At 48.7% G+C, this 27,964-nt stretch overlaps 3 long non-coding RNA genes across 4 annotated transcripts in view; 1 reads left to right on the forward strand and 2 right to left on the reverse strand.

Annotated features, from left to right (window-relative positions):
- Positions 1–5,269, reverse strand: part of LOC309625221 — a 25,924-nt gene extending 20,655 nt beyond the window's left edge. For both annotated transcript variants that reach the window (XR_014242395.1, XR_014242396.1), the window contains exon 1: positions 3,520–5,269. This is a non-coding gene — a long non-coding RNA (uncharacterized lncRNA). The remainder of the gene's footprint in view (positions 1–3,519) is intronic.
- LOC309625227 lies at positions 3,241–7,468 on the forward strand. Its single transcript, XR_014242404.1, has 2 exons — positions 3,241–3,342; positions 6,533–7,468. It is a non-coding gene; the product is annotated as an uncharacterized lncRNA (long non-coding RNA).
- A 7,010-nt stretch (positions 7,469–14,478) lies between these two features.
- Positions 14,479–25,943, reverse strand: LOC309625228. Its single transcript, XR_014242405.1, has 3 exons — positions 17,868–25,943; positions 16,415–17,501; positions 14,479–16,382 (listed from the first exon to the last, which is right to left on the reverse strand). It is a non-coding gene; the product is annotated as an uncharacterized lncRNA (long non-coding RNA).
- Positions 25,944–27,964: the final 2,021 nt, after the last annotated feature.

The raw sequence follows: 27,964 nt of genomic DNA on the forward strand, positions 1-27,964 counted from the left end.
GGCCGTGCCGGTGTCTCCCTTGACTGGCACGTTAAAGCCACAATAGCTCTATGAGGGAGGTGTCATTTTACCAAGGAGGAAACTGAGGCTCCGAGAGGCTAGGTCACTTGCCCAAGATTGCACAGCTAGTAAGAGCTGCAGCCAGGAGGCAAACCCAAGAGGCTGACCTTTGGAGCCCAAGTCGTTGATGCAGACAAGACCCAGCACACGAGTGTCGTTGTCACACTGCTGTGGTCAGCGACAAGCAATTGGAAGAGACTCTCCCGTCCACGTCGTGGCCCGCCCGAGGTAACGCGGGCAGTTGTGCCTGGCTGCCAACCAAGTGAGCCTGGGCTGTGGCCTCACACCTTGCTCGGGGCAACAGCCCAAGCCCACTGTGGTCCAAAGAGCCCTGGCTGAGAAGAGGCCACCTCCTCTGCCCCAGCCGCAGCAGGGTCACATCTTAGGGAGAGGTGGGAACAACTGTCAGGGGGAGAGGAGGCCCACAGAGTTCCAGCATCAAGCTGGCCCTGGCTGATGGCCTTGGTTTGGGGCTTTTCTGTGCTCTGAGCACATCTCAACATTTGGAGAAAAACAAGAAAGTGAACAATAGACGCTTGTGGGCTAGAGGACAGGGCCGACTTCCCCCTGGGACCCAGCGCTGTTCATAAACTGCCCCAGCTGCACTCTCAAGGCTGGGATGTCACAGGAGCCTGGCTGAATCACAGCCTTGTCCTCGCTGGGGGCCGGCGACTGGCTCCTTTTATATAGCGTTGGGAGGATGCAAATGCTGGTGCGGGGAGCCAGGCGCTGGGTGGAGGGGGGCAGGCATGCTTTCCTGCCTGACTTTGGGAAATCACACAGAAAGGATGCATCCGAGCCCTGGCACTGTAGCTCTGCCAAGTCGCCCCCTGACTGACTTGTCTTGATCAGAGCTGTTTGCCCCACAGGAAGAGAATCAGCTTTCTATCAAGTGGACTCTGGGCTCCACCCCAGAGAGCTCGCACTCCAGAGGACTTGAAGAGTCAGTGGGACTGACCAGTGCTGAGAGCAGCTTAGCCAGCTGGCCAAGGCGGCCCGCTGGGCACCATGCTGCGTGGGGTGGGAGGTGGGCCAGTGGTGGGCTTCTCTGAGCTGCCCCCACTGCTGCTCAGGCTTTTCACACAGTTGCTTCCCACCATCACAGCCAAGGGCAGCCGGGCGAGGTGTGTTAGGCCAAGAAAGAGTCAGTGGGTGGAGAGGTGCAAACCGGAGCTCAGACCCCCTTTTCATTCATGGCCGACCCAGTGAGGCCAACCGAGGCCCAGTCAGCTAAGTTCCCTGATTGGGTGCTCCCCCATCTCTCCCCAGGACCCCAACAACCATGAGGGGTTGACATGGTGCGTCCCCATCTGGATGGCATCCCTGGAAAAGGCTGTTTCTAAAGAGGCTGTTCAGACATCACATCACAGTCTCAGACAGCCGAGAGGTGCCTGCACTCACTTGGCCGCCCTCGCTGGGAAATGCTTTGGATCAGACAGCATTTCTGGGTTGTTTTTGCCTGAGGAAAGTGGTAAGAATTCAGCAAGAATCCTATGGTTGGAGGAAAAGTGAGTGGATTTACTTAATAAAAGTATTCGTAAAGAACCATGGAGGGGGGGTGGTGAGGGGAAGCGTTACAGGGCTGAGACTGAAGACACCAGTGTGGGCAAGAAGGCCCACAGATGAGGGCAACTTGGGGCAAAGGGAGAGGAATTTAGAGACAAATGGTTTGCCGTCTGGAGGAGGAAGAAAGGTTGTTTTGCTTTTTTTTTTTTTAAGAGTGTGAGGAGTTCAAATGGATGTGCGAGGTCACCCCTGCAATCACCCATGAACGGTCTGGCCTTCCCGAGGGTCTACGGGCCCTTCAGTTCCTCCCTCACTTAGCAGACACTTCCTGAGGGCCGCTGAGCCTAGATGCCGAAGCTGTGAGGGTCTCCTTGCCCTCAGAGGTCTCCCAGGCTAGCCAGTGACGGTGTGGAAAGGGCAACAGTGGAGGGTGGACACAGAGTGTGCAGTGGGAGGGCAGAAGCGTGAGCTGAGTCTTCAAGGAAGAGCCGGGAGTCAGCAGGCAGCCCAAGAGGAAGGACGGCTAATCCACACAGAGGGCATGGGCTGGGCAACTGCTGAGAGGGGGAGCGTGCCCCCGCCCTCACCCCGGGGACAGCTGGGACAATGGCTGTGAAAGGAGCCCGTGCCCAAAGAAGAGGCCAGCCTCACATTCTTTGCTTTTGACTCTCATGATCTTCTGACAGCCGGGCACATGCGGGCTGCGAAAATCTCCTAGCATGAGGGCCTCTGTTGAGTTCCGTCCCTTCTGGCACATCAATTCAAGGCCTTGTTCCCAACTTTGGCGTTGGGGTGACCCCCATGGTGACCACGTCTATAGGTCACCCTCTCCTTTCATACCCAATGCTTTCCTGAAAATCCACTGGTCTGACACGCAAGAGGCAAGCAGCCGACTTGCACGTTCTAAGGGAAGGTTCTGTTCCCAGGAAGTTAAATATTGTCAGTTTAATTAATATTAATATAATATTAAGTTAATATTTTCTGGATTTCTAGTCTCACAGAATCTCCCTCCCCCCAGCTCTGAAAATCTGCAGCTTTAGAATTCAAGAAATATGGTAAATCCCTGATCACATCCGACCTTTAGATAGACTCTTTGACAGTGTATGTTCAGAATTTCACATATACTCTCTAGTTTTATTCTTTTCCTTCCTGATTGAACACACAGTCGACTGGCTCACATCCAGCGAGCAGTTGATTGAGGTTAAATATTCCCCATATTCGGCCTGCCTAATGATTTCCATCTTTGTCTCAATTATATTAGGTTTATGAGACCTGCCCTTCTTATCACTAGCATCGGCACTTCATTTTTCCATTTTCCACTCAGTCTTATAAAATAATAAGGTCAAAATGCAATAAAATATTCAAACACTTGCACAAACACTGCTGAATGGTCAAAAGGTAACACTGCTGAAATTGAATAGTTGGCTGCCAAGCTGAGTTTCCATGTGATGGCTTGAAACGTTAGTTCATCCACCAACCTGGGAAAGCTTGAAACCAGCATTTGGCTCAAGGGGGAGGGGGTGGGATGGGGGGGGTGGGGGTGGTAGAGGCCAATGCAGGATAAAAAAGAGGCTGTACCAAAGTCAGAGGTACAAGCTCAGGGTCATCTAAAATGATCCCACCCTCTGAAGCTCAGTGGGGTATAAGTCCTGCCACCTCCTGCCCAATTGGGCAGGCACTGCCACGCAATGAGGCTGGTGATGGCTTTTCTCCGAGCAGTTCGTATGGCGTCACAGACATCCTCCAGTGAAACTTCCAACATCTCTGAGGCTGCAGGTGCGTGAGGGGAGGGGGGCTATAGGGACCTCCATCCTATTTTGCAGCTGGAGAGATTCTGTACATTTATCACAGGCAGGAGTCAAGTTCTAGGTACAACTCACGGCAGGCTGGTCTGCTGGCGGGGGGAGAGGGGGAATGGGGGGAGGCTATCACCTCCAGAGATAGGGGGCTTACCGGCCAACAGAGTGGTGAAAGGACACTCAGTGTTGCTTGAAGAAATTCCTCAGCAGACTGAAGAGTTCCTGGAAACAGACACCCAGGATTTCTCTGCCACTTAGCAACCCTGGCAGCAGAGCATGACTTACATCTCTAGGCTTGTAGCTAGTGTAGTCCTTGCAAACTCAGCAGTTCTGGGGGATATACTGAGAAGCGACTCCTAGTCTCTCCTCAAAGCTACCTGAATATCAAGAATCTTTCCTCAAAGCTTCTTACTCTTGAATCAGAATACTTTACTGGGAAAGGATTTTGTGTGGAAGCAATAGGTGAAAACCTGGTCTTTTAGTCTGCATCCTGGGCGTAGGAGCCTTGGCCTCCAGGCCTGCCTCTGCCTTGTCTTTCTGAGTGGCTCTGAACAATTTCCCTCATTTGCAAAATAAGAGGGTTGGTTTGTATGAGCTCTTGGCTCTAACCCTCAAGGGTACTGGTGAAATGAGACAACATGTGAAATGTGAAAATTATAAAGCATGATTCTAAAAAATATATCTCAGGAAATATTTATGGTCTTCGCAGCTGAGAAATGTGACCAAGGCAATGTGAGTCCCTCCCCGAGATTCCTAACAAACCATGAAGGAGGATTTGGGGGCCCCCAGTCAGGCCTAGAACAGCCACGTCAAAATTACAAAGCCCTTTGCTTCTGAATCAGATCCTCCGAGCCAGTTCCTCCTACTTCACCTGCCCTGGACGCAAGGGTCACAATTTCCCTTCAAGACTCTGAGGGGTACGGGGGGCTCTGGTGACAAGCTGGGATACAAAAACCTCCTTTTGATTAAACTTAAGACCAAGCACGCTTTTCAGAATTGCTAAGGCCCACATTTTGCGTTTTGCTTTAAGTTTCCAAGACCTGGTCTGAAAGGCAGTGTTTTCCCTACCTTTAAAGAAGAAAATGGGAAAGAGAGGTGGGTTTTGTGATAGTCATTTTGCAAACCTCCCCTCCTCCTTCTCAGCAGGTAAACAAACACCTGATTTGGGAAGAAAAACTACCTGGGAGTCCGCAGGGAATGCCAGCAAGACAAGGGAGGGGCGGGGGTAGGGCAGGGCGAGCTCTCCAGCGAGCTGAAAGCCTGCTTTTGTTTGAACCCCATCCCAACCTTCATTACCTACCCTTGGGAGGGAGAGGCCACACCAGGGAGGGTATGATTTCCCCGGGGGGGGGTGGGGAATACAGTATTCCTAAAACGGAGCGGAGCACCTCGAGGGCCTGAAAGCTGTGGGTGCAGACAGTCCAGGGTGATGCCCTTCCGGGAGCTCCTCCTGGGCCGCGAACTTGGAGGAAGAAGGGATCCGCCCCACCGCCTGTTCGGGTGGGTTTGCGCTGGAATGCCACGCTTTTCAAAGCGTCTGAGTGATCGGCACTTTCTAAATATGTACAGCGATGGAGAGATAAGAAACCCAGCGTCTGGCTTCGAGGGTTCGCGGCCCTCCTGGCAGCCCTGGGGCTCGGGCTGGCCAGCCCCCACCCTGCTGCTCGGCTGAAACCTCAGCACCTCCTCCCGGGCCCGCTTTGGAAACGATTCTGCTCGTTCCCAGGGTCCCCAGGTCCCAATCTTTACGTCTGGGATTGGGGGGGAAAAAAAAAAAAAGACGATGAGCTACCCCCGCCCCCTTACTCTGCACCCACCCCCACGACTCAGCCCGGGTGACCCAAATGGCTGAGTCAACTTGGCGAAACAGGAGCGTCCCCAAAGGGGCGGCGGCCCCCAGCCCCCTTCGCCCCTCGCTCAGCCCCACAATGCGCCCTTGTGCCGCGCCTGCAGCCAGGCCGGGGATCTGGCGCAGGGGTGGGGCGAATAGCCGTCAGATATTTAAAACAGAGCCGAGGGAACAAAGCAGGCCTTTGTGCACCAGGCGGCCGGGAGCGGGGAGCCGCGGGCGGGCGCGCGGAGTGCTGCCCCGGCGCATGCGCGCGGCGGGCCGGGCCGCGCTCGGGTTACCGAGAGTTTTCCACCCCGGTCCGCGGGGCCTTAGTTAACCCCTTCCCGGGCCGCTCCCCGGGGCAGGCGGAGAGAGAAGCTGGCTTTCATCTGCCGGCCGTTACACGTTTAATTGAAAAAAGAAATAGTCATTTTCCATGTTTCTATAGGAAGCACAGATCATTAAAATAAAATATACCAATTGGGAACCCAGATTTTAAATGAACAGGATTTCACGGGACGCTTGGGCCATGTAAAAATCGAGGCATTTCGAAAAGACGCCTTCTTCGGGCGCTAGCGAAACCTTTTTAAAGGCCTAGTTTCTTCTGTCTTGTGTATGCTGGGTGACTGGCTGTCTCATTTTCCTGTTTACTGTCACTTGGGATTTGAAAGATATGTTGGTTATTGTCAAGACCCTGGCTTTTGTTTGGGGTTGTGGGCTGGACGATGTTTATTTTTTTAAAATAACTAAATAGAAGTGGAGTGTGCGTGGTACAAAGATAAGACTGGGTCACGAACCAAGAAATGTAATTCATCCAATCTATGCACTGGAGTTTCTAAGAGAGAGAGAGAGAAGAGAGAGAAAGAAAGATAGTAGTTATTAAACATTTCGTTGTTTGAGGGGAGGATTATTGAAGAGGTCTCCCAAGTAGAATAGACTAGGAGTGACTTGGTGGGGGATGGGATGTGCAAAGTACCCCATCCGCTTTATACTGGCAATGATGCCCCCTCACCCCGCCCCCCGTCACCCCACGTCATGGAGGAGTGACAGGCAGAGGCTGGCGGAAGCTAACTGCAGGCTTAGAATTGTGAGTTATTATGCTTGAATTATCCAGGTGGATGGGAAGGGCAGTCTCAGACCACCAGGTGATCCCGCAACCTTCCAAACAAGGGAGGTTAGATGGACGCCCCGTCAAAGCAAGTCAGGGGGAATGGAAGGAATCAATGGGACGTCTCATAACTTGTATGCTAGGACTCTGTGCCGTAGCCCACTCTGCTCTGCCTGTGGACACACATCTGAGGAACTAATGGCTGTTTCTCTTTCCTTCATATCTCAGTTACCAGGTGGTCACAAGAAAGCAAAGAGATTTCTATGTGAGATCATCTTGGCAACAAGCTCCCTCACCATCCTTGACCTCTGGTTCTCCAGGGAACCACTACTGGGATGTCACTGGCACCAGATTGTGTCCTGTAAAGGCCATGCTGCAGCAAGGGCAGATAAACAATTTTGTGGCAACAGTCACGTAGCAAACTCATTCTCAGATGAAGGCTCGTTAGTTAGGATGATGTAAGTGATTTTTTTTTCCATTCTGGGCCTAGGACATAGTCTAAGAATGTACCTTGGGATGTGAGGTAAGAGAACAGTGTGGGGAGGGACTTGGCCAAGTACCTTCTTCTAGACACAGGGAGAAAGTCTCTTTCCTCTTGGCTTCCTTAGCCCGGAGCTCATTTCCTCTCCCTCTTCCAGCTCAATAAGGGAATTTTATCTTTATGTAAAGGACGTTGTGGTAGACAAGTTTCCAAAATGGCAGCCCTCAATCATTTCCCTCTTGGTGTTTGTGTGCTGCTTCTCACCTCTTGAAGTTGGGCTGGCCATAGACACTTGCTTGATCAACAGAATTTGGTGGGAGTGACATTATGGAACTGTTAAGTCTTGGTCATGAGAAGCCTTGCGATATCTGTCTGCTTCTCTTAGAAACTTCACTCCTGGGACACTTGCTCTAGAAACCAGCCACTATCCTGTAAGAAGTCCAGGCCACACAGAAAGGCTCTTGTCAAGAACCCTAGCTGAGCTCTCCACCAACATTCACGTCTCTGCCAGCTTTGTGAATGAGTGACCGCCACTTGGCTGTCCTGCTCAGTAGAGCCTTCAGATGACTCTAGCAGGAGCCACCATTTGACTCTAACTGCAAGAGATCCTGAGTGAGAATCCGCCAGCTGAGCCCAGACGGCAGAGGTGTGAGAGATAGTAATAAATTGTTTTAAGCTGCTGAGTTTGAGGGCGGTCTCTTACGTAGCAATAGGTACCCGAATGGGAATGAAGTGCTGGATGGGAAGGAAAGAAAGAAGAGAGGAACTCATGATAACTCAGTCATTTCAAGGGGCTCTCATCTCAGTCTTTTCTGTCCCCCTGTGTGCCCCCAATGCCACCCTTCCTTTCTGAGCTATGCTTGGCACACAGCACACAAACCTTGCACTGCTGCTAATTGTTCCATGTACATTTGTCTCCTCAGTGCCATGGTGGACATCCTGAGGGTAGGTTCTTATTTGATTCTTACCCTCCCTAGCACTGACAGATTTGTCAAGCTGTTCTAGTGGATAAACTTGGAGAATAACAGCATCGCAAGGTGCTTAAGTGGCTTGGCTTCTGATCTCTGACATTTGATAGCTGATGTCTTATATCATGGCTGCCTGGGCCCACCTGGGAACCAGCCACACCATAGGGGAGTCTGAACCCCACTAACACTGTGGTCACTCAAGGGGAAGAGATCAAGGTCAAGAGTGTAGCTGAAAATCTCCTGCTTAAATTTGCACCTCTGGAGGCTTTGGAGCCAGGGAGAGGACACACATGATAGCTCTGGAAACCAAAGGGAGGTTACAACTGTGTGGATGGGAGAAAACCCCACAAGGCTGTGAGCCTCCAGGACTCCCCATGCCCACCTATGGACTTGTGTGTTTAAGCCATGCCAGGGTCAGTGGTGGAGATGCAGGGCTGCTTGTGTAGAACTTGGTGCCTGCTCAGGGGCCCTGCTGAGCCCAATGCAAGCTCAGAGCTTGGGAGAGAGGGAGGAGAAAGAGCAAGAGCAGCTAGGAGTTCCTTCATCCCTTCAATAAACATTCTCCTGTGGGCCCCGCCCCGCCCAGCTCCAGGCACTGGGGATGTCATAGGGAGTAAGGCAAAGTCCCTGTGCCCAGGTTAAACAGCTTCTGGGAGCATTGTATCTCAGATACGCTTGTCACCTACTTGGTCAGTGCTTGGCTGGCAAAGAGAGTCAGGGGAGCTGTGGTCTTCCCTCCTCGTTGTATCTCAGCCTTCCAACTTCATTAAAGACCTGGAAGTTCTGGTGCTTCGAGGTGGTAATGTGTATGGGCACTAAAGCCACACCATCTGAGTTTGAGTCCTGACTTCACCACTTATTCGCTGTGTGATCTTGGGCAAGTTGCTTAACCTTTCTGAACTTCGAGTTCCTCAACAACTCTCTGGGTTGTCTGGGGATTCGATGAGATCCTGCTGGCAAAGCAAGCACTCTGCTCCATGCCTGGCACCTGTAGGTGCTCATGAATTGTTGGCTCCTGTCATATGTGCTTCCCACGAGGCACAGGAAGGCTCTGGATGTGCAATAATCTGCAACATCCTGACTGAGGTAGCACGAGTGGCTTTTGCTTAGAAGAATCAAAAGGGATGATGGGGTTAGAGAAGGGAGTCTCACCTGGGAAAGAAATTGCCCAGGGTCCTGGCTGTTCCAGTCATCTGCTTCCTGAGAGGATCACACAGGACCCATACAATATTAGCCTGACTTTCCTGGCCAAGACGCTCTCACGTGTGCCCGCCACCAAGGACCACTCCTGCATACTGTGAGTTTCACATGGCCTTGGGAGCCTAGGCTCCTCTTCCTGAAACCTGGGATAGGTTTATCCCCACTAATCCCCCCAGGGGCCACTCACAGGGAATTGCGTGGCCCAGGAGCCATTGAGTACTTGGGACTGTGAGGGCAGGAAACTGAGCTTTGGGGGTCCCCAGAGCCTCAGGAAGCAATTTAGTTCCATCCCTTGACCCCACTTCAAGCTCCGGCCTGTGAACGTGTCAGAAGGTCTAGGAGAGCTGTGATTTGCAGGCCCTGCTCCTTCCTCATCTTTCCTCTCAGGGTCCCCAGCCCATAGATCATTTTTTGACCTCTAGGAAGACTGGGCAGATGGGCAGACCCCAAAGGAGACCATGCAGGGAAGACATTTCTGAGAGGGGGCAGCTGCCCCTGACCAGGGTTATAAGTTACCTTTGACATACATCCCTGCAGTGTAAAGCAGCGAGGAAGGGGGACCGCGGCCCTGTCTTCAGCGTCCATCAAGCATTTGCTGGAATCGCAGTTCCTTTCCCAAGTGGCACATCGTGTTAGGCCACTGTTCAGACAGCACTGCCAGCGAATCATTCTCAGTGTGGAGTGCGTTCTCTGGTGAGAAGCCTGGCCCTCCATGGGGAGGGTCATTTTCCTGAGAAAATGCCCACTTTACCTCGTCTTACGGGGGCCTACTTCCTGACCAACAGGCTTAAGGTACGTGAAGCTAGAGCCCAATGTCTGGGAAAGATTCCAAAACGCTGGTGTTTCCAACACAGAAGGGTTATACTTAACTGTAAATCTTTACTCTCCTTAAAGTAGTTTAACAGAAAGAAGACATTCGATCCTCCTTTAGTACATCTCAATAGTTCGTTTTCACCGTCATCTGAACTCGGGACATAGAGAAATAAAACACAAAGCCTTACTGGACTTACTGGCTTATCCATCATATTCTATCACCTTCTAAGAAGGCTGCCCTATTAACATATCTAATCACTTGAGGAACACCTGGTTAGACTAGGTGGTGACAAGGGAAGGATTGGCTTATTTCCTTCCCCAGATGTAATTCTTTGTGCTCTCCACCCAGGGTCACTGCTCGCCCGCATGGCACTTATGAGCAAATTAGAAAAAGCCACCCCTTCCTCTGTGTGGATGTAACCAGGCCAGGGGGCACAGCTTGGCAAGAAGAGTGAGGCCTGTATTTCAGCCCCCACCCACCCTCTTGTACAGTGAACAGCCTGTACAACTGGACATGGTGGTCCTGCCTCCACTCAATGTCACTAGCTTCAGTTTCTTTTCTTGGAGAGATGTTTGCTGCAGAGGGAGGGGGAAGAGGATGCTTACTGCTGTATGTTAGGTTCCTGGAGGCCCAAGAGCAACACCTTAATGTGGGCATGTTTTGAGGTCTGGGAGAGTTTCAGGGCATTTCAGAGTAGGGCCCACTTTTCCTGGGACAGACAACTTAGTCTTTGAAGTTAAGACAGACCTGGGGGATGGAACAGCTGGCCAGTCTGCCCATAATCCTGCTGGGAAACCTGACAACAACCAGCCCTGGATTGGCTCATTTGGATGCCTTATGGGAATTTCCAAGAACGCTTCACCCTCTTCTGAGAAAGAGAGGGTAGGCCCGTGGAGCTAGTCTTCCCTCGCCTCCTCTTGAGCTTTGGTCTGTGGTTAGGACATCTGGACACAGGGAGTTTTAACCCATCTCTGCTTTCAGATCTAAATCCAATCACCTGTCAAGGGGCTGGCCTTCCCTGCTTTGATGAGTCCGTTTACGGAGTTCTCCATGGTGTGATCTGCGGGGGGGGGTGAGTCCGGAAGACTTCCTGTGGAATCTCAGGAGTATCATCTTCCCCAGCTGTGACCCAGCATACTCACCTCTAAAGCGGAATGACAGCATGCAGCACGTCCATAACATGAGTAGACCTCATGAGGACTCATGACTTCAAGTTCACTTAGATTGTTCTGTAAATGGATACATTAGTAGACCCAGCCCCAAATCCTGTGCAGAGCCAAGGGCTCTCAAGAAACGTGGAGACATTTGTTCATTTCCTTGTTCATTCATTCCATAAACATTTACTGAGTATCTACCATGTGCCAGCTCTGTGCTAGGCTCGGGGTAAAGAGGCGAATGAGAAAAATACTTTCCTGCCTTCTGTTTAAATGCCATTTCCTTGGGAAGGCCTTTCCTAACCACCCCTATGTACAGTATTGTACTTAGGTTGCTCGATACATTTCTGTTCTCCCCACTAGACAGCTTCAGGAGGGGAAGGGACCATGTCTACATTCATCAGATGCATCTGCACCAATCCTGGCTAAGCGTGGTCCCAAGTATTGTGTGTTGATTGAATCCATTCGCTCTCCACCGAGTGGACCGGAAGTCAGAATGGCTCCCTCTCCTGTGATACTCCTGTGTTTAGGAAATTCATCTCCTGTGGGGGGTCGAACCCCAAGCAGGGATTGCTCTGCTCCTGAGAGGGTTGGGACCAGATGATGGTTAAGGTCCTCATAGCCAGCAATTCTAGGACAGATGGGGCTCTGGAAACCAGGACAGTAAAGGGGTAATTGGAGCGTGGGGTGCAGGCCAGGTAAGAGGCATGCTTGCAGAGCCATTGTGGGTGCCCAGGCTCTGGTCCTGCTCCCTTTTTAGGAAACAAAGCTATGAACTGAGATTTCAGCTCAGAAGAGGAGCCCTCATCAGTGGCCTGATGCTGACATCAGCTACTCCAAACCCACACTGACCCCACAGAGGCAGGAGGAGAGAGGGGAGAGGGGGCGGTGCCGTGGCTGTGGGCCTGCCTCCTGCACCTCAGAGCTCTGGGTCTGGTTACACTCATTGCCACTGTGCACAGAACCCAGGTCACCACTGGAAGCAGATTATCTGGGCCCTGGTTTCGAACAGCACTCTTTTATTCTTGTCGGGCCACTAAATCCTAACCCTCTGTTGTTCTGTTGTCAATAGCAACAGGAAGAAAGGCAGTTTTCTCCATGTTGGGAGCTTATTTTTTTCTCCTGTAGATGGGCTATAACCAGCCCAGGGGCCCCCGCACAGAGGCTGGATACCCTGGGCGCCCCAGAGAAGCCTTAAAATCCAGACCCTGGTAGCCAGTGTGGAGGTCAGCTTAGTTCTGCCCCAGGCAAACCAGAGGTGTCTGGGGGAGGGGGACCTGTGAGCGGGAGCTATCAGCTCTTCTAGGATGGGGCTCAGTGGCCCCTCTTTAACTTTAATGGCTACACAATATCTATGGGGCTGCCTTGGGTAGGCCTAAAGCACAGGGAGTGGAGAAAAAAAAGGAGAGGAAAAAAGGAGAGAAAACAGAAAAGGAACTTGAGGGTAGAAGAGAAGGGCTGGGGAGGGAATGAGAAGAGGAGAAAGGTGATGTGGAGAAGTATGGTGACACCGACAGCAGCCTTGGGCACCACTTGGGGTGTGAAGCCAAAGTGGGGTGGCCCCAGAGGCCTGGATGAAAAAAACAGGGTTTCTCTCTAGCAAGGGGGCTTCACTTCCCATCGGGAAGGAGCTGCCATCTTGGATGGGTGGGTGGATGGATGGATGGATGAATAGGACAAAGACCAGTGGGATAGGATTTGCCAGGAATTGAGTGAATTAAAAGGGGGAGAAATAGAGTCAGCAGTGAGAGAATCCAACAGTGGGTGAAGCCAGTTTCAGCAGGGACTGTCAACCACAATGTTGGTGCCAAGGGGTGGTTTGAGAAGGCCTTCTCTCCTCCATCCAGTCTCTGTCCTAAACAAACAAGAAGTCTAAGTGAAAAATAGTGTTTACTATACAAACAGCCTGAAGCAAACCTCCCTAGACTCTGTATCACCCAGATTCCACATCTAGGTCCTCCTTTACAGAAATTCCAGAACTGCCACTAGTCAGCGGCAAGGCATTGTGTCTACTTTCCCTCCCAAATCTCTCCCCAGACCAAGTGAATGAGGCTGTGGACAGACAGGTGAGGGCCTGAAACATGATTAGAGGAGGCGGGGAAAATAAACTCCAGATTAGTTTGAGAATAGGCAGAGTTAAAGAGCCTTAAGCCTTTCAGTCACTCCTACTCGGGGATTTGGAGTATTAATTACTCTAACAATGGCAAATCATTGAGTGGATTGTCTCTTCTCTCCCTTCAGTAAAAAATGTTAAGTATAGGCTTATTCCCAGGGAAGGCCCAGTGGGAATAGTTCATTAGGATCAGGGTCAAGGGTTAGGGGGTCAAAGGGTTACACCCTCCAAGCCGTGAACCAATAGTGTGGGCGGCTGGTACAGGGGTGAGCAAGGCTTCTTTCATGGAAGGTCCTTATCCTTACAGAGGGACACTGTGAATCAGATTACAACAGCTATGTGATGGGGGCGGGTGAGAAGGGGCGTCAAGCAGAGGCTGTATGGAAGGGGTGCCATTCTAAGGGTCCTGCTACGTCAGGGCCCTACGGACTCACTCGGGAATCCCAGAGCTCCTGGATAGATCCAGTCCAACAACCTGCCTGGGTGTATTCTCAGGTAAGTCTGTGCTGCCGTTAATGTCCACAAATAACAGGAAAACATTGGCCTTTTCTCTAAAAAGGCTATGTAAGAGTAAGGATGAGGAGGTCTCATTCCCAAAGGAGTGTAAACCTTACCTGAAATCAGCCTTAGAGGGAAGAGGGAGAGAGAGGGACTGACCCAGGAGCAGTGGCCCCGGAGGCTTTGGCACTGAGTCCCAACGTGGGCAGAGAAAAGGTGCATTATATTTGGGGCAAGGGTCAAGTGAAACTCTAGGAAAAATGTCAGCCCTGAAGAGTGAACAGGCTTGTCATGTTAGATGCCTCAAAGGGGGCTTAAGTGTTCCTTTGATCAAGAGGAAGACACAAAAGGTGCACTATGCAGAAATAACCTCCCCAGGAAGGCAAGTGGGTTTAGTGGGTTTTCACAGAAGTGGGGAAGGCCACTTCATCTTCACTCTCCCAGGACAGGAAGCTGGTGGGATGCCTGCCCGAGAGGTCGTGTGTTCACTTATAGGGTCTTCACTGGAGCTGAAGGTCTTTCACAGTAGACTGCCACCAACTCTGGCTCCTCTTGTTCGTGGATTCCTTCCACCATACCTTTGGTGTCCATTTCTAAATCTGCTTCAGCCTGCAGGAGGCTGCAGTGCCCCGTTCTGTCTAACTTGCTTTATTGACCTTTATTGCTTTATGCACTGACTCCCTTTATAATACACTAACCTTTAAAACTCATGACTTTTCCCTCTTTATTATTTAAAACCTTGACCTTTCAACATTTTTCTTTACTCATGCTATTCATCTGTCTTTCTAGTTAAAAACTAAAAATAAGTCTTTTCCAGGAAGTATGCGTCAGGAGGGAAAAGAGCCTCCTATTTGTTTAGCCCTACTGGTCTGGGCTAAAATCTGTGTAGCTTGTATGAACTTGACCTTGACTATGATCCCCACTTACATGGACGTGACCATTAATGGTCACGTCCATGTAAGTGGTCTTCATGGGGCCTGCTGTCTTAGCCCTCTCCAGGTTGTATCTGTTGCTAAGAGCTGGAGGGAGGGACTTGGATGACCATACGAAGCAGAGCAGCTAAGCCAGGAATTGCAGTGCGGGAATAGGGGTCAGAAAAAAAGGTAAGGGATAGGGAGGGGTCGCTATTTGCCCCAGGGCTGCTGCTGTGGTGCAGCCTCCTGAATTAGGGCAAATGGATGGAGTCAGTAAAGTGATCTGCCTAAGGTCATACAATTAGTGGACAGTAGATTGCTCACATTTAGGGGAAGCATCAACAACTCTGTAGTATCAGTCAGGGTCCTGGTGGGGAAAAGACAGGGAATTTAATGAAGGGATTATTTAGCAAGGTATGGGCAGGGTTTAGGGAACTGACAAAGGATGGTGTGATACTTTTGGTTTAGTAACTTTGAGGAGGCATTACCATCCCTAAGTCTGAAGGGTCAAGAAGAAGAAATAGTTACTAGAACCCAGAGTGAGTACCTGTAAGAAGAAGGCTGCCTGACAGGACTTGCGACCTTTGGTGGAGACACAAAACTAATCCACGGTGATTGGCAGGGAAGGAACTAGGGGAATAAATAATCTTCTTGCCTTCCAACTTCCTGCTGTTACCTCCCTTTGCCTGAGCATGACTAGAGACCAGAGGTCAAGGAGCCCCAGGGATGCTATATGGACAGGTTAATCAGCTGTGGTACAGGGTAGGGTGAAGGGTGGAGGCTGGATCTGAAGGAGCACATAGAAGCTATCCAGTCACCTAAGAAAACAGGTAAGGTCTGTTCTTAGTAGCCTGCACATTTTTCTCTTCCTTGTTTATTGTCATACCTGTTCCTACATGGCTGTCAGACGCTAGAGTTTTCCTGGTCCCTTTCTATACCCTGGGACCCCCAGCCAAGTCATCAGTGTCTAGTTTTGGGGCCTACCCTCTCTCACTATTATTTCTTTATCAAAATCAGTTCTTACAATTTCTGCTTCTAGCCATGATAAAGCAACAGGGTCCAGATTTACTCTCCCACCATCAACAACTAGAAAACTAGACAAAATAAATGTACTGTGGAGTTCATAACATATGTAGAAGTAAAATTTATAAAACAATAGCATAAAGAGCATGAGAGTATAGCTAATAAGCCAATGTTGTAGACACAATTAAATCATAAAAAAGAACTGTCAACCCAAAAGAAGGCAGGGGAAGGTGAAAAAGAGAACAAAGAACAGATGGGACAAATAGAACACAAATAGTAAGATGGCATACCTAAACCAAACATGATGTAAGTACATTATATGTACTTGTAACTAAATGCAAATTGTCCAAATACCCCAATTAAAAGGCAGAGATCACCAATTGGATTTAAAAAAAAAAGCATGTTAAATGAAACCCTTTTTAAATGTAAAAACATAAATAGTTTCAAAGAAAAAGAATGACGAAAGATATACCATACAACAATTATAAGAAAGCTGGATAACTATATTAATAACAAAAAAAAGATTTGAGGACAAGGAATATTACCTCTTTATCAAGAGGGACAATTTCACAATGATAAAAAGAAAAGTTTTTAAAGAAGACATAACAGTCCTAAACATGTGTGCATCCACTAATAGAGCTTCATTAATATGTGAAACAGAAACTGACCAAATTGAAGGAAGAAATAGAAAAATCCACGATTATAGTTTGGTATTTCATCATTTCTCTCTCAGGAACTGATAGAACAAATAGGCAGAAAAAATAGAAAACCTGAACAATACTGTCAACCAACTTGACCTAACTGACATTTGTAGAACACTCCACCTAACAAAAGCAGAATACATATTTCAAGTTCCCATGGGACATTCAGCAAGATAGAATACAACTGGGGCCATAAAAAAAAAAAAAAAAGACTAAACAAATTGTTAAAATTTGAAATCTTCACAAAACAATTAAATTAGAAATAAAAAACAGAAAGATGTTTGGAAAATACTCAAATATTTGGAAGTTAAACATTATATTTTAAGTAACCCATGGGTCAAAGAAGACAATGCAAAAATAATTGAAAATTATTTTTTATTGAATGAAAATGAAGGCATAATGTATCAAAGTTTATGTAATGCAACTAAAGCAGTTTCAATGGAATTTTTAAAAATCTTATTTAAAACATATTTATTGAGGTATAATTTACATATTATAAAAGCTCCCTGTTTTAAGTGTACAATTCAATGACTGTAAGTAAATTTACAGAATCATGCAACTGTCACCACAATCTAGATTATCTTCTTACGGTCCCTCAAAAACTACTGTTATATTGCACCTGCAATCAGGTTATAATTGTCAACTTCTTTCCTTACCTATGCAAACAGCTTAACATTTAAAAAATTGAGATCTAATTCAGATAACATAAAATTCACCATTTAAAGTGTCTAATTCAGTGATTTTCTTTTTACTATATTTTACCATATTCATTATGTTGTATCACCACTATCTAATTCCAGAACATTCCTATCACCCCAAAAAGAAACCCCATACCTATTAGCAGTCAGTCCCCAAATTCTCCTCCTTCTACCACTTGGAAATCATTAGCCTGCATTCTATTTTTCTGGATTTGCCTATTCTGGACATTTCATATAAATGAAATCTTACACTATGTGGCCTTCTGTGTCTGGCTTCTTTCATTTAGAATTCAGATGAAATTTTAATGTTTTAAATGCTTATATTAGAAAAGAAGACAGATCCATTTTTGACATACTTACCAAGAAAATTCAATAAGGATAGAATAGTCTTTTCAACAAATAGTACTGAGACAAATACATATGCATATGCAAAAGAAAGAAGTTGGACCCATACTTCACACTACATACAAAAATTAACTCAAAATGGATCAAAAGCCTAAGCATAAGAGCTAAAAAATATAAATCTTATAGAAAAATATAGGTATAAATCTTCGTGACCTTCGATTAGGCAATGGTTTCTTAGCTGTGACACCAAAAACACAAGCAACAAAAGGAAAAAATAAATTGGACTTCCTCACAATTAAAAACATTTGTGAGCTTCCCTGGTGGCGCAGTGGTTGGGAATCCGCCTGCCAATGCAGGAGACACAGGTTCGAGCCCTGGTCCGGGAGGATCCCACATGCCGCGGAGCAGCTAGGCCCGTGCACCACAACTACTGAGCCTGTGCTCTAGAGCCTGCGAGCCACAACTACTGAAGCCCACGCCTAGAGCCTGTGCTCCACAACAAGAGAAGCCACCTCAGTGAGAAGCCTGTATACCGCAACGAAGAGTGGCCCCCACTCGCCGCAACTAGAGAAAGCCCACATGCAGCGACAAAGATCCAACACAGCCATAAATAAATAAAACCAAAAATAAATAAACAAAACAAAACAAACAAACAAATAAAAAAAAAACATTTGTGCATCAAAGGATGCTATCAAGTGAAAAGACAACTCATGGAATGGGAAAAATATTTGCAAAGCACATGTATGATAAAGAACTTGTATCCAAAATATACAAAGAACTCTTACAATGCAACAATAGAAAGATAAACATCCCACATTTTAAAAATAGGTAAAGGATTTGAATAGACATTTCTCCAGAGAAGATATACAAATGGCCAATAAGTACGTGAAAAGATATACAATATTTTTAGTCATCAGGAAAATGCAAATCAAAATCACAGTGAGATACCATTTTGCACCTCCTAGTATGGCTATAATAAAAAAGACAGACAATAACAAGTGTTATAAGAATGTGAAGATATTGGAACCCTCACACATTACTGGTGAGAATGTAAAATGGTACAGCTGCTTTGGAAAACAATTTGACAGTTCCACTAAAAGTTAAACATAGAGTTACCATATGACCCAGCAATTCCACTGCTAGTTGTGGTCCCAAGAGACCTGAAAATACATCTCCACCCACACTCATACATGAATGTTCATAGCAGCACTATTCATATTAGCCGAAAAGTAGAAACAGCTCAAATGTGCATTGACTGATGAATGGATAAACAAAATGTGGTATATCCATACAATGGAATATTATTCAGCCATAAAAAGGAACGAAATTCTCATACATGCTACAACTTGGATGAACCTTGAAAACATTATGTTAAGTGAAAGAAGCAAGACACCAAAGGTCATATATTGTATAATTCCATTTTATTTATTTATTTATTTATTTATTTTCTTGACCATGCCACAAGGCATGGGAGATCTTCCCCAACCAGGGATCGAACATGTACCCCCTGCACTGGGAGCACAGAGTCTTAAGCACTGGACCGCCAGGGAAGTCCTAATTCCATTTATATGAAATGTAAAGAATAGGAAAATCCATAGTGACCAACAGTAGATTAGTGGTTGCCAGGGGTTGGAAGGAGGGAGGAATGGGGAGTGACTGCTAATGGATATGGGATTTTTTTCTGGGTTGATGAAAATATTCTGAATAATATTAGTGATCATTATAAAACCTTGTGAATATACTAAAAACTACTGAATTATATACTTTAAAATGGTGGATTTTATGGTATGTGAATTAAAAAAAAATAAGGAATCTGATAGAAATATATCAGTGTTGATACTGATAAAGACTTTATGTGCCGCTCTTCTCAGGAATATCTGATTTAGCTTGACCCCTCCCCTCAAAGGCTACAGAATCTATTTTCTCAAAAAGTCTAGCTTCTAGGACCTTTGATTTTATTCTCAGCTGTGGATGCTACTGGGCTGCCCCCAAAGCCAGAAGAATCCTATAACAGACAGTGCAGGTGAACTTGTATTTTAGGGTCTATGCAAACTTTCCTGCAGTATGAGTTCTTTAAAATCCATTGCTAATTTGTTCCCACAGCCAGGCTTGATTAAAAAGATAAAAGATGATGATGAGGTACTCTACTGTTCACAAAAAGCATTTTCATATTTGCCGCTCTTTTGATCTTAGGCATTTAAATTTAAATTAAGCATTATGACTGGCCACACAGGGGCAGGCCCTGAACTCTAGTCCCAATTTCTCTCACCCCAAAAATCTAGCCTTTCTTAGAACAACTGAAATTCATTTTTGAAAACAGGTCATCCAAGCCCTCCAAGAATATTATGCAGGCTTTTTGGCATTTAAACAACAGCTTCCACTGAGAATCTTCCATTGGTCTGCATTATGAAGAATGATCTCCAAAGTAGTCATGCGGAAGCCCAGAGGTTAACTTGCTTGGTCCAGAATGCTCGCCTCCTTGACTACGCTGCTTGTACTTCCATTTTCACTCCTGCAGGGCCATACCTCCCACAAATGCATGTACCTGTGAGTGCACATGTGCACAAACACACACACAGACACACCACCCCTCTTTAGAGGTGGGAATTGAGAAGTTGGCTGCCTTCTCTCAGCAGTGCTATGACCAGAGCTGAGTCCCCACTTGTATTTCGTTTGTTCTTATTTTACTGTGGTAAAAAATGCATAACATAAAATGTACCGTTTTTCCAGTTTTAAGTAAAAAATTCTGTGACATTAAGTATACTCACATTGTTCACCATGCATCTCCAGGACTTTTTCATCTTCCAAACTGAAACTCCATACCCATTAAACACAAACACCCTATTCCTCCCCCACGAGCCCCTGGAAACCACCATTCTACTTTCTGTCTCTATGAATTTGACTCTTCTAGGTACCTTATATAAGTAGACTCATACAATATCTGTCCTTTTACAACTTATATTTCTTGCTGGCAAAGTGGCATCTGGTTCCAGAGCTGGCCCATAGGATTGGGAGTTTGATGGGGTAACCAGCCCAGGAAATGTGATAGGAGAGACCAGAGCACAAAAACAGCCCCAGTCAGAATCAGGAGGGCTCTCTCACCACGACAACAGCTGGAAATTCTTTCTGCTCTTCTGTAAGTCGGCTGTTACAAACAGGAGCCTTTTCAAACCCAGTCCCAAACACAGGAATTCTCCCCTCATTGGTCTGTCTCCTGGGCCCCATCAAGACAGCTGCACTTCCCATGCAAGTGAAAGCATTCAACTGTGAGTGCCCGTTCCTGGGTCAGCCTGCTCCCACTTACCTTGAAAGAGGACATAAGCTCCTTCAGAGAAATGAATATTTTTCTGTTTCAAGTTACATAGAATGTAATGTGGAGGACTTTCAAAATGTCCTTTGCTGTGACTAGCAGTGGTTGATGCAATCTATGCCCCGGCAGGTTGGCATGACAATGGTATTTACTCAGCCAGGTCTTTGAAATTCACTGCAAAGATATGAGTCTCATGAATGATCCTTCCACCAGCTTTTGTGAAGATGAATGAACCAAATTCCTTATTACTGAAAGAGAGAACCTTTCACTGGATTTGAGGTAAGGCCACAGATAGACTGAAAGCAAGGAGACGTGAAAATGAAGGTGAATCTCACAGACACTGTGATGTCCAGGCCAGATCTGGTGGTGGAGCGCTGAGTGAGTTCTGGGTGGGGATGCCCAGGCACAAAGCCATGTAATCCTTCGCCAAGTGAGAAAGCTTAGCTTTCCCCAAAGCCCCCATTTGAGAACTTCAGTGTGACTAACCAGAGCGGACAGCTACACAGATAGGTGGTACCCTACTTGACTTTTACAAAGCACACTAATTTGTTTATTTTTGGATGGTGCATTTCCTCCTAGGAGCCTACAGCTTCAGAAGTCCTCCTGTAGTGCAGACGATGCTGTTAGGAGGGCAGGAGAAGCTCTTCCCACCTCTGCAGAAGACCTGGCCACAGGAAGGGAGATTGATCATGGGTGTCAAGGGTTGGAGGGGTAGGAGAAAGATTTAGAGGAGATGAAAGAGAGATTTTTCACTGGAGACATTGTAAGACGATGATGTCCTTTACTGAAAAAGATGAGAAAGCAATTTCCCTGGAGGTTAAGGAAACAGGATTATACTCACTGTTGGATATTCAGTGTAGACCTGTGGGTGTCGGAAAAATAAGGCTGGATGACCTCTGGCTGCTCCTTGGCTACACATCTGAGGTCTCTCTGTTCTGCTCCTAGTCTGTCCAGTTTAGAGGAGGAAGAGAAGAGCTGAGGACAGTTGGGTGCCCCTGTAGAGGGCGTGTGTAATCAGACATTGGGCAGCTGAGCCTGGGATTCCTAATTTCCTGAGCACTGCACCAGGAACCAGGAGATTAAGGCTGGGATTTGATTCTGCTGCCAACTAGCATCTAAAACCTGGGGCCCCTCTGGCCACAATTTTATCATCTGTGAAATGAGGGAATAGGACCCGATTCAAATGCAACAAACTCTTATTAAGTATGTGTAGGCTACAAAGTTGAAGAAGAACTATTCTCTGGCCTGTAGGACCACACAACCAGGGAGATGAGACACACACACATGTGTTTGGATGTGGTTGTAATAGGAAACAAACACTTCTGTAAAGGAGAATGGGGAAGGGGAGAGATTGAGTCTACTCTGGAATCTTATAGGCTTCTTGGATGAGGTGGGCTGTGAGCTAGGCCATGAGTATGGTTGGATTAGGTGCTGACAGGTGGATATGGGAGCAAAGGAGAGGAGGCGTCTCTGGCAGGAAAACAAGTGAACAAAAAGAAGAACCTTGTAAATCAACTATACCCCAATAAAATTTTTTTTAAAAAGGACATTAAAAAAAAGAAGAACCAGCAAACTGGGTGAGGGCAGGGTGGTAAGTTCTGGGACTAGAAAGTAGGCAGCTATGACTAGAGCACAGGCGCACATCACACAGTAGGTCCTCGGTCACTATCCGCTAAGTGATAGTGGCAGCAGTGAGGATTGGGCTGGAAGGCAGGCCGGGTCTCTCCCCTGCAAGGCCCCGGGGAGCCATGAGCAGGGTGGGGTCCACATGGGTTTCTGATAAGGGAGATGGACCACTATGGTCAGCTCTGTGTTCAAGGGCAGGTGGACCACGAGAGGGGAGCCCAAATGTCCAAGGGAGACTTGATAATGGCTTGAATTTACATAGCCACATTGGGGTGGGGAGGGATATAAAAAATAGTGCAAAAGAAGATTCTGCAGGCTTCAGGAGGCCAATCAGAAGTGCAAGGAGAGGGAGAAGAAGAAGACGAGGACAATTTTGAGGGTTTTGAGCTTGGGCAATGGGGAGAGTGGAGATTCATAAACAGAGACAGGCAATCTCAAGAAGAGAGATGGGTTTAGAGAGGAGATGACCAATTTAGTTTTGTGCAGAAAGACTCTGATATGCCTACAGGGAGTCTGTGTAGAGATGGCCGGCAGGCAGGCAGAAATGTGGAAATTTGGGTAGCTAGAGATCTGGGGTTCATGGAAGCAGTGGTTGAAGATATGGGCGGGGATGAGATAGACAGCAGGTAAAGAGCACCGGGATGGAGAGGAAAACGGGAGCCTGGCAGGAAGTAACCAGGAGGCTGAGGAGTAAGTCCCAGTGGTAGGAGGAGGGCCCGGCCATGTGAGGAGGAGGCCGCGAGGTGGCTCCTGGGCCCCTGTTGTGAGGAAGGCCTGTGAAATGGCCCTGGAGCAGCCAGTTGCCAAGTCCTGAGGAGAGGAAGTAGAAGCAGAAGGTGTAAAGGACCCTATAAAGACGTTTGTAATAAAGGGAACGAGAACAAAAAGATGGTAAACTGAGAGGCAGCAGGGCCAAAGGAAGTCATTTTAGGATAAGGAAGGTGTGGCCATGCTTCTCACACGTGAAAGTACATTCGGATCACAAGGAATCCTGTTAACATGCAGCTTCTGACCCAGAAATGAGGGCAGGAGAGACATGGTCTGGAAGAGGTGGGAGCCCATGGTGCCATCTTGGACCAGGAAAGTAAGTTAGTTGTGCAAAGGAGGCGGGGATGTCAGCTGCACTCAGACTGAGGGAAGGGTGAGGTGAAGGAGCTGTGAGGTGGGGGAAAGGAGACTGAGGGATTCCCCGTGGAAAGGCCTGGACCTTCTTGGTCAGGTGGGCAGTGAGAAATTCTATAGGCAGAAGGTAGACGTGGGGCCTGGTGGGGGGGTGGTCTGAGGACAGTGAAAGCTCAGGGACAGCGGTCTGGCTGACTTGCTGGCCTGAGAGCAGAGCAGGACTCAGGTAAGCTGTGTAGCCAGGGTGGCAGCTGTACCCCGCCTCAGGGCCTGGAAGCTGCAGCGACTGGGCTGCTGGGCCTGAGGGTGCAGATGAGAGCCTGGTGGGAGGGCAAGCTCCTAAAGGGACATGGGGTGGGGTGCGGGGCACAAGAGGCAGGGTTAGAGGGGAGAACAGGAGAAAGGAAGATGTGAAGGCGGGAGGCTGTGGTCTAAGAGCCATCAGCAGAGAAGTTCTCCGAGGTGGGTGGTTAGGGGAAAAGAAGGGGACCAGGCAGGTATGTGGCCGAGATGGAGAAGAATGGAGGCCGGAGAGATGAGGAGCGGCCACAGCACAGAGGAGGGGGAGGCTGGTCTCGTGGTAGAGTGACAAGTGATGAGGAAGAGCCAGGGCCCAACAGCACCGGCCGGGGTGGAGCCCAGGGCCTGGCCTGCGAAATTGCTGGGGAAAGCCCTTCTCCTCATTTGCAATAGCACCTGTTTGGAGGCCGGGATGGTTCCTAGAGTCAGAGGAGCCCGCCCTGTTCTCATTCCCCCTATTCCTGAGGCTCCTCGATGAGGTCTTGGGCTGGGACGCTGAGGCCTGAGTTTCACGTGTTTGCACTGTGACACGGAGGGGAGGGCGTGAGGGGGAGTCCTTCAGCGGCTGACCCACAGCCCCGGGGCCTGCTCAAGGGCACTCTGCGGTCACCCAGCCACCTGCAGCCAGTCTCCTGGGCCAGGGCAGATTAAAACCCGTTCTCAGGTTAGGCCCTTAGGCGCTGAGGTTCCAGCAGGTCCCGCTTTCCCAGCCCCTGGGATCTGCACCCACCGCCACGCCCCCCGCCAAACTGTGAGGCCCATTGTGCAGCCGGTGAATGTCCCCTGCACACCCCCAGCCAAGGAGCTCTGCTAGGACAGGCTGTCGGCACTTCCTGCCTTGGGAGGACCAGCCGGCAGCATGGCCGGACGCCGGCTTGCAGGTTGTTCTGCTCAGTTGGATTCTCTTTCTCTCCCTGGTGAGCTTCAGCTTGTGGATGTTTGCTCTTCATCAGCAGTTCGGGGAACCAGTGGTGTCTGGGGAGGGAAGAGGAGGGAAAGGAACTCCAGATGCTGTGCTGGTGCCTAGCCGGGCCCTGGGACCTCCCAGTCGGCCTCCTCGGGCCTGTGTGGCCTCCATGGGCACATGCCCATGGCCAACCCTCAGACCCTCAGCCCTTGTCAGACAGCCCATGTGATCCTTTCCAGGCCCTTGGGACCACCGAGCTCATACCACCCCTGGCAGAAACCGCCATGGGCTCCTTCCCTCCAAATCAGAACCAACCTTTCTTTATTCCCTCCACTAAGCCCTGGGATTTCTTTGCCTTTCAGCCCAGCTCTTCCTCCCTGTGGAGCTCTTTGCAGGAAGGGGGCGGGAGGTTGGGGGCTGGCCTTCCTTTGGCCTAGCCTCTTTGGGTGACCTATGGCCAATCCTGTGTCGCCAGCCTCGCTCTTTCTCCCCAGAGCCACAAGGGACAGCCTCTGGCCCTTCCCGGGGTGTCCTCCCCTGTGTCCGTCTGTCCGTTGTCCTCGTGTTCCTTGTCCCTTCCCTGCGCCCCCTGGTTATGTGTCCACAGGAGGGGAGGAAAGCTCAAAAGGATTTCTGCAGAGACCCTGGGCAGAAGATAAATGGAATTTGCAATAAATCCAGGAGCAAAGTTGTAACTTGACTTAAAAACAAACAAAAGGGCCAGAACTGCACTTAAGCTCAGCAGAAGCTCATCTCTCAGTATAAACAGAAAAGGGCAGACGTGGGCTGCAGAGCCTCGCTCAGGCCTGGGACAGCGAGGGAGGGGTCTGGAGTGGCGGTTCGCCCACTTCCTCTGGAAGCGACGGGCTGTGGGGAAAGGTCTCTGCGGCCTCGTTAAAGGAGAGAGAAGATGCAGGCACTGCTCTTGTTTGCTAGTCGTTTTTCCATGCCTTACCATTTTGAAGAGACACTCTCAGGATTGGGCAGGAAGGTCATTTAGGGGAAATGCTTTCTTAGCCTGTTACCGAGGCCCGGGGCTGGGCAGATAGAAGCTTGGACCCGTTGAGAGCCAAGTGAAGCGTGGGCGTGAGCTCCCAGGCCTCAGCTTGTCCTGGGACGGGAACATCGGGGAGTTTGCCTGGACCTCTCAGCTGGCTCAGAGGGCCAGGTGGCACCACACTGGTCTTCCTTCCCTCGGGCAGTGGCCTGCTCGGCATGACCCTGGAGGGGTCTCTCTTGCTGGAGCCTCCATGCCTCGTCTAGAAGTGTTAGGCTATAATTACCACAATTACAGCACCTTGCCTTTATGTAGAATTTTTTTTAAAATTAATTAATTAATTTTTGGCTGCGTTGGGTCTTCCTTGCTGCGTGCGGGCTTTCTCTAGTTGCGGCGAGCGGGGGCTACTCTTCATTGCGGTGCGCAGGCTTCTCATTGCGGTGGTTTCTCTTGTTGCGAAGCACAGGCTCTAGGTGCGCGGGCTTCAGTAGTTGTGGCACACAGGCTCAGTAGTTGTGGCCCACAGGCTTAGTTGCTCCGTGGCATGTGGGATCTTCCCGGACCAGGGATTGAACCCATGTCCCCTGCATTGGCAGGCGATTCTTAACCACTGCGCCACCAGGGAAGTCCATTTACATATAATTTTAAAGTGCTTCCACACACACCCTCTCATCTGAGGTAGGACAGATAGCATCAGCATTTTATGGGCAGGAAAACTGACACAGAGAGGAAAAGAGATCTATCCAAGGTGACAGAGCAAGTCAACAGTTGACATAGGTGAGTGCAGTGGAAAAGGTGGGTCCTGAGGTATAGTTCCCATTCAGTTAATAACAAACTGTGTGATCTTGGGTGAGTGCCGTAATCTCTCTGGGGCACAGGCTTTCCTCTGTAAGATGCAATTCCTTCCAAAGTTTAAACAGATCGGCTGCTGTTCCCTCTAACTCTGTGGCCGGGCTTTTCAAAGTCAGGAAACTCAAGGGAAACTAATAATGTGTCAAGGAGTATAAACATGGCACATCTTTCTGGAGCCTCATTTCTACACTTGGATATTTCTGGAGGGGAAAAATAAATCAATTTACAAAAAAATTGTAAAACAAGATAGCTATATTCTAGAAGAGGATGCAAAATTCAAACTTTAAAACAGGAAATGTCAAGGAAATTTTGTCTCTGCTGTCTGTTTTGGTTCCCCCCCATCCCCCCGCAAAGTATGTACATATTTGCACTCTCCCGCTGCCTGGGAACGGGGTGGGAGAGTTTTCTAATGGGTATTCGGGGCCCCGCCAGGCAGTGAGCTGCAGAAACCCATACTGCTGGTGAATGCGGGGAGGGGGCTGCATTCCCTTTGCTAAGGAGAGAGTTGTTCGCGTCCAAGGCTTCACATTAGAATCACCTGGTGAGCTTTTGAAAAATACCGAGGCCAGGTCCCAGCTCGACACAGTGAGCCAGAATCCTGGGTGTGTGTTTAGTGCCCCATGAGCCTGAAGAGCTTCCTGGGTGTTTCTAATATGCAGTGTGAGCTGAGTGCACTGCCTTACAGTTCAGACTTGGGAGTACAGGAGACGCAGAGGGCCCATGTCCAAGGAGGGGAAACAGTGCCAGGCACCTTCCTCCCCTCTACCTCCCAACTGCTGCTTAGACTAGGTGAGACTGAGTTCCAGAAGCCCACACCCCTAGCTAAAGGAAAGGGCAGTGAGGTTGTGGGGTCATGGGGAGGTGAAGAACAAGACAGAACTTTGCCGAGGGGGTAGGAAGGCTGTTCTGGGTTGGATAGTGTCCCCCTAAAATTCACATCATTCCTGGAATCTCAGAACATGAACTTATTTGGAAATAGAGTCATTGTGGATGTAATTAGTTAAGATGAGGCCGTACTGGAGTAGGCTGAGCCCCTCATACAACATGACTGCTGTCCTTGTAACAAGAGGAAAGAGACACACAGGGAAAATGCCATGTGAAGATGGAGGCAGAGATTGGGGTGAGGATGCAGCTATAGACCAAGAAATGCTAGCGACTGTGGGCAACCGTCAGAAGCTGGGAGAGGGGCCTGGAACAGATCCTCCAGAAGGAGACAACCTTGCGATACCTTGTTTTCAGACTTCTAGCTTCCAGAACTGTGCGAAAATAAATGGCTGCTGTTTTAAGCCAAGCTTTACCAAGTTTGTGATACTGTTACAGCAGCCCTAGGAAACGAGCGCAGAGCCTGATGGTAGTAAATCCTTGCTATGGACGCTGCTCCTGAGACACTTGTGACAGGGACGAGGCCTCTGCCCCAGCCAGCCTGGGGGCACGTGGGGAGCTGCCCGGTGTGGCCAGCTCCATGCCACGGATTCCGTGAGGAGGGAAGGGGACACACGGCAGCGGGTGCATTCCACCGACAAGCTGAGGGGACAGAGTAAGATGCGACCTGTCCAAAGTGTCACTCTGTGAAGGTAAAATGAGAACAAAGGAGCCAATCCCGTCATTCACTCACTCACTCACTACTTATTAATGGA

Source organism: Balaenoptera borealis, assembly GCF_965194805.1.
Source record: "Balaenoptera borealis genome assembly, chromosome: 3".
NCBI classification, from domain to species: Eukaryota; Metazoa; Chordata; class Mammalia; order Artiodactyla; family Balaenopteridae; genus Balaenoptera; species Balaenoptera borealis.